The 6,000-nt window shown below is 46.4% G+C and overlaps 3 non-coding genes across 3 annotated transcripts; all 3 read right to left on the reverse strand.

Annotated features, from left to right (window-relative positions):
• Positions 1 to 944: 944 nt before the first annotated feature.
• Positions 945 to 1,135, reverse strand: LOC130313915 (U2 spliceosomal RNA). The gene has a single exon (XR_008861749.1). It is a non-coding gene; the product is annotated as a U2 spliceosomal RNA (small nuclear RNA).
• A 2,093-nt stretch (positions 1,136 to 3,228) lies between these two features.
• LOC130313916 (U2 spliceosomal RNA) lies at positions 3,229 to 3,419 on the reverse strand. The gene has a single exon (XR_008861750.1). It is a non-coding gene; the product is annotated as a U2 spliceosomal RNA (small nuclear RNA).
• A 2,088-nt stretch (positions 3,420 to 5,507) lies between these two features.
• LOC130313893 (U2 spliceosomal RNA) lies at positions 5,508 to 5,698 on the reverse strand. Its single transcript, XR_008861735.1, has one exon. It is a non-coding gene; the product is annotated as a U2 spliceosomal RNA (small nuclear RNA).
• Between the last annotated feature and the right edge of the window lie 302 nt (positions 5,699 to 6,000).

Below are 6,000 nucleotides of genomic sequence, written 5' to 3' on the forward strand. Positions count from 1 at the left end.
TTATACTGATTTTTCCTGTCTGAATTTGTCGCACAGAAAGTTGCAGGCCAAATATGTGTGACATTTCTGCGACTTTAGCTTCTAGAGCATTTTTACAACATTATACATAGGTGCTGAATACATAAAAAGCGACTGTTCAGCGACAGACAAGTCGCATCGGCTGAAAGTAGGCCAGAATGTCAGTCCATGTTGGAGCAGGTTTAGATACAGTCTAAAGTATAGATCTCAAAGTCTGTGCACAGAATTTAGCAAGGGCCTCGCACCTTCTGATGCATCAGGTAGGTGCACAATAGCATAGCCTAACCCTCTGTACTTTGGTCTATATTGATGCGGGACATAGACAGCCAGCTGATGACCAATCCATTAGTGCAATGGATGGCTGGAAGCATTTGTCTTTGCCTTTGCAATACCACAGAAGCAATGCATGGTCAATGTACAGCAATGACACACCTGTGTGAACAGCCAGGAGACCCCCCCCCCCATGTTATGTTACATAGTTACATAGTTAGTACGGTCGAAAAAAGACATATGTCCATCAAGTTCAACCAGGGAATTAAGGGGTAGGGGTGTGGCGCGATATTGGGGAAGGGATGAGATTTTATATTTCTTCATAAGCATTAATCTTATTTTGTCAATTAGGAACATTCAGCACCCACCCGCTATCAAGGCAGCTGCCTATCATGTCATGCCCTACCTGCACAGGTGTGCTGGCTACTCAAATGATCCAATTAAGGAGGCCATTTAGTCAGCAGCAGCAGAAGTCCTGTGCCTGGACGCTCCAACAGCGGCCAGACACAAGCAGAAGCAGAAGCAGCAGAAGCAGCAGCAGCACCACCTTTTGTTTTTTGGCTGCAGCAGCAGCAAGGCCCACAGGGCTGGCTAGCTGGCTAGCCAGCAAGCAGGTAGCAATGAAAGTAGGAATCTTTCTTTTTAACCCTGTAAGGGGGTGGTGCACTGTACCCGAAGATACTGCCATATCGGGTCAATGCATAGGGCGACGGAAGCAAGCTTCGAAATCGGCCCCCGTTCTCAAAAATCCATTTAATATATGGTCCCCAGATAGGGGACGTATCAGATATTAAACTGATAAGAACAGATACTACACTTGATCTTAGCCAAAAGGCCGAGAAGCGATAACCGTGAAAGGGGCGGGCCCAACAAGGTGCCCTTCATGGGCACTATCACTGCTTGCTGTCAGGGAGGCTGCCAGACAATTTTCCATGCACACTCTGGGCTGGGGGGCAGTCAACCACCAGTACACACAGCAGAACCTAAACCCATACCATTATTGCTAAGCAGCAAGACAGGGGCCCATTGCACTCCCACGGGGCCTTTTTAAATGCAATCCATAACCCGGATTTGCCAGGAACCCTTCTTACTCCTCCTACTTGCATGTGACACTGGGCTTAGGATCTGCATAGGAAACACACACACAAGCACACACCTACCTTTGTTGCCTACAGATGCCTCCTTGGCTGTCCCCAAACGGTATCAAACCAACACCCACGGGAAGCTGTAAGCATAGAGGACATGCCTGCACCCCATTGGACTTACCTGTGTGGGTTAAATCCGGGTTATTTGACAACCTATGGCGGTGATGGTTCTGCTCAGGCAGAGCAGTGCTGATGCTCCTCATAAAGCTGTCGCTGCTGTGAAGGTTCTAGGTGACATCACAAATCCCTATGGTTACATACACAACAAAGCTGGGTTGTTGTTGTTTACACTCTGCAAGGCCTGTGGAAGTGAGTGACATCATAGCACTGTAGTTCTGAGGGTTCTAGATGGATGCAACACTCTCCTGTTGCTTCTATGAAGGCCATAATAGACGACATCACCAAACAGCTCCATAGTCACATACACAGCAAAGGAGAGATGTTGTTTACACCTAGTGATGTCAGTGGTATTGAGTGACATCACAGCACAGTGCTAAGGCTCCTGGGCCTGGACACAGCAGCGGCTGCAATATCTCAACGGAGAATACGTTTATATATATGTGTGTGTGTGCGCGTATATATATATATATATATATATATATATATATATATATATATATATATATTTCTCCGCCGAAATCACTTTTAAACCCATTTCCACCTTTTTTTCCCTTCTCTTCCTCTTACTTTTTTTTCACGTTTTTTTACGTTTTTCTCCTTTTCGCCTCTTTTCTGGGCGTATTATTCTTCTTTTTCTTCTTTTTTTTCGTCTAATGCATACCCCATCAGTGCAGCAATGCTTATTCAATACCGCCAGCAGATGGAGACACTGGGGGATAATTTTCTAAGGATTTATACTGATTTTTCCTGTCTGAATTTGTCGCACAGAAAGTTGCAGGCCAAATATGTGTGACATTTCTACGACTTTAGCTTCTAGAGCATTTTTACAACATTATACATAGGTGCTGAATACATAAAAAGCGACTGTTCAGCGACAGACAAGTCGCATCGGCTGAAAGTAGGCCAGAATGTCAGTCCATGTTGGAGCAGGTTTAGATACAGTCTAAAGTATAGATCTCAAAGTCTGTGCACAGAATTTAGCAAGGGCCTCGCACCTTCTGATGCATCAGGTAGGTGCACAATAGCATAGCCTAACCCTCTGTACTTTGGTCTATATTGATGCGGGACATAGACAGCCAGCTGATGACCAATCCATTAGTGCAATGGATGGCTGGAAGCATTTGTCTTTGCCTTTGCAATACCACAGAAGCAATGCATGGTCAATGTACAGCAATGACACACCTGTGTGAACAGCCAGGAGACCCCCCCCCCCCCCCCATGTTATGTTACATAGTTACATAGTTAGTACGGTCGAAAAAAGACATATGTCCATCAAGTTCAACCAGGGAATTAAGGGGTAGGGGTGTGGCGCGATATTGGGGAAGGGATGAGATTTTATATTTCTTCATAAGCATTAATCTTATTTTGTCAATTAGGAACATTCAGCACCCACCCGCTATCAAGGCAGCTGCCTATCATGTCATGCCCTACCTGCACAGGTGTGCTGGCTACTCAAATGATCCAATTAAGGAGGCCATTTAGTCAGCAGCAGCAGAAGTCCTGTGCCTGGACGCTCCAACAGCGGCCAGACACAAGCAGAAGCAGCAGAAGCAGCAGCAGCACCACCTTTTGTTTTTTGGCTGCAGCAGCAGCAAGGCCCACAGGGCTGGCTAGCTGGCTAGCCAGCAAGCAGGTAGCAATGAAAGTAGGAATCTTTCTTTTTAACCCTGTAAGGGGGTGGTGCACTGTACCCGAAGATACTGCCATATCGGGTCAATGCATAGGGCGACGGAAGCAAGCTTCGAAATCGGCCCCCGTTCTCAAAAATCCATTTAATATATGGTCCCCAGATAGGGGACGTATCAGATATTAAACTGATAAGAACAGATACTACACTTGATCTTAGCCAAAAGGCCGAGAAGCGATAACCGTGAAAGGGGCGGGCCCAACAAGGTGCCCTTCATGGGCACTATCACTGCTTGCTGTCAGGGAGGCTGCCAGACAATTTTCCATGCACACTCTGGGCTGGGGGGCAGTCAACCACCAGTACACACAGCAGAACCTAAACCCATACCATTATTGCTAAGCAGCAAGACAGGGGCCCATTGCACTCCCACGGGGCCTTTTTAAATGCAATCCATAACCCGGATTTGCCAGGAACCCTTCTTACTCCTCCTACTTGCATGTGACACTGGGCTTAGGATCTGCATAGGAAACACACACACAAGCACACACCTACCTTTGTTGCCTGCAGATGCCTCCTTGGCTGTCCCCAAACGGTATCAAACCAACACCCACGGGAAGCTGTAAGCATAGAGGACATGCCTGCACCCCATTGGACTTACCTGTGTGGGTTAAATCCGGGTTATTTGACAACCTATGGCGGTGATGGTTCTGCTCAGGCAGAGCAGTGCTGATGCTCCTCATAAAGCTGTCGCTGCTGTGAAGGTTCTAGGTGACATCACAAATCCCTATGGTTACATACACAACAAAGCTGGGTTGTTGTTGTTTACACTCTGCAAGGCCTGTGGAAGTGAGTGACATCATAGCACTGTAGTTCTGAGGGTTCTAGATGGATGCAACAATCTCCTGTTGCTTCTATGAAGGCCATAATAGACGACATCACCAAACAGCTCCATAGTCACATACACAGCAAAGGAGAGATGTTGTTTACACCTAGTGATGTCAGTGGTATTGAGTGACATCACAGCACAGTGCTAAGGCTCCTGGGCCTGGACACAGCAGCGGCTGCAATATCTCAACGGAGAATACGTTTATATATATGTGTGTGTGTGCGCGTATATATATATATATATATATATATATATATATATATATTTCTCCGCCGAAATCACTTTTAAACCCATTTCCACCTTTTTTTCCCTTCTCTTCCTCTTACTTTTTTTTCACGTTTTTTTACGTTTTTCTCCTTTTCGCCTCTTTTCTGGGCGTATTATTCTTCTTTTTCTTCTTTTTTTTCGTCTAATGCATACCCCATCAGTGCAGCAATGCTTATTCAATACCGCCAGCAGATGGAGACACTGGGGGATAATTTTCTAAGGATTTATACTGATTTTTCCTGTCTGAATTTGTCGCACAGAAAGTTGCAGGCCAAATATGTGTGACATTTCTGCGACTTTAGCTTCTAGAGCATTTTTACAACATTATACATAGGTGTTGAATACATAAAAAGCGACTGTTCAGCGACAGACAAGTCGCATCGGCTGAAAGTAGGCCAGAATGTCAGTCCATGTTGGAGCAGGTTTAGATACAGTCTAAAGTATAGATCTCAAAGTCTGTGCACAGAATTTAGCAAGGGCCTCGCACCTTCTGATGCATCAGGTAGGTGCACAATAGCATAGCCTAACCCTCTGTACTTTGGTCTATATTGATGCGGGACATAGACAGCCAGCTGATGACCAATCCATTAGTGCAATGGATGGCTGGAAGCATTTGTCTTTGCCTTTGCAATACCACAGAAGCAATGCATGGTCAATGTACAGCAATGACACACCTGTGTGAACAGCCAGGAGACCCCCCCCCCCCCCCCCATGTTATGTTACATAGTTACATAGTTAGTACGGTCGAAAAAAGACATATGTCCATCAAGTTCAACCAGGGAATTAAGGGGTAGGGGTGTGGCGCGATATTGGGGAAGGGATGAGATTTTATATTTCTTCATAAGCATTAATCTTATTTTGTCAATTAGGAACATTCAGCACCCACCCGCTATCAAGGCAGCTGCCTATCATGTCATGCCCTACCTGCACAGGTGTGCTGGCTACTCAAATGATCCAATTAAGGAGGCCATTTAGTCAGCAGCAGCAGAAGTCCTGTGCCTGGACGCTCCAACAGCGGCCAGACACAAGCAGAAGCAGAAGCAGCAGAAGCAGCAGCAGCACCACCTTTTGTTTTTTGGCTGCAGCAGCAGCAAGGCCCACAGGGCTGGCTAGCTGGCTAGCCAGCAAGCAGGTAGCAATGAAAGTAGGAATCTTTCTTTTTAACCCTGTAAGGGGGTGGTGCACTGTACCCGAAGATACTGCCATATCGGGTCAATGCATAGGGCGACGGAAGCAAGCTTCGAAATCGGCCCCCGTTCTCAAAAATCCATTTAATATATGGTCCCCAGATAGGGGACGTATCAGATATTAAACTGATAAGAACAGATACTACACTTGATCTTAGCCAAAAGGCCGAGAAGCGATAACCGTGAAAGGGGCGGGCCCAACAAGGTGCCCTTCATGGGCACTATCACTGCTTGCTGTCAGGGAGGCTGCCAGACAATTTTCCATGCACACTCTGGGCTGGGGGGCAGTCAACCACCAGTACACACAGCAGAACCTAAACCCATACCATTATTGCTAAGCAGCAAGACAGGGGCCCATTGCACTCCCACGGGGCCTTTTTAAATGCAATCCATAACCCGGATTTGCCAGGAACCCTTCTTACTCCTCCTACTTGCATGTGACACTGGGCTTAGGATCTGCATAGGAAACACACACACAAG

Source organism: Hyla sarda, unplaced genomic scaffold (genome assembly GCF_029499605.1).
Source record: "Hyla sarda isolate aHylSar1 unplaced genomic scaffold, aHylSar1.hap1 scaffold_1789, whole genome shotgun sequence".
In the NCBI taxonomy this organism is placed as follows: domain Eukaryota; kingdom Metazoa; phylum Chordata; class Amphibia; order Anura; family Hylidae; genus Hyla; species Hyla sarda.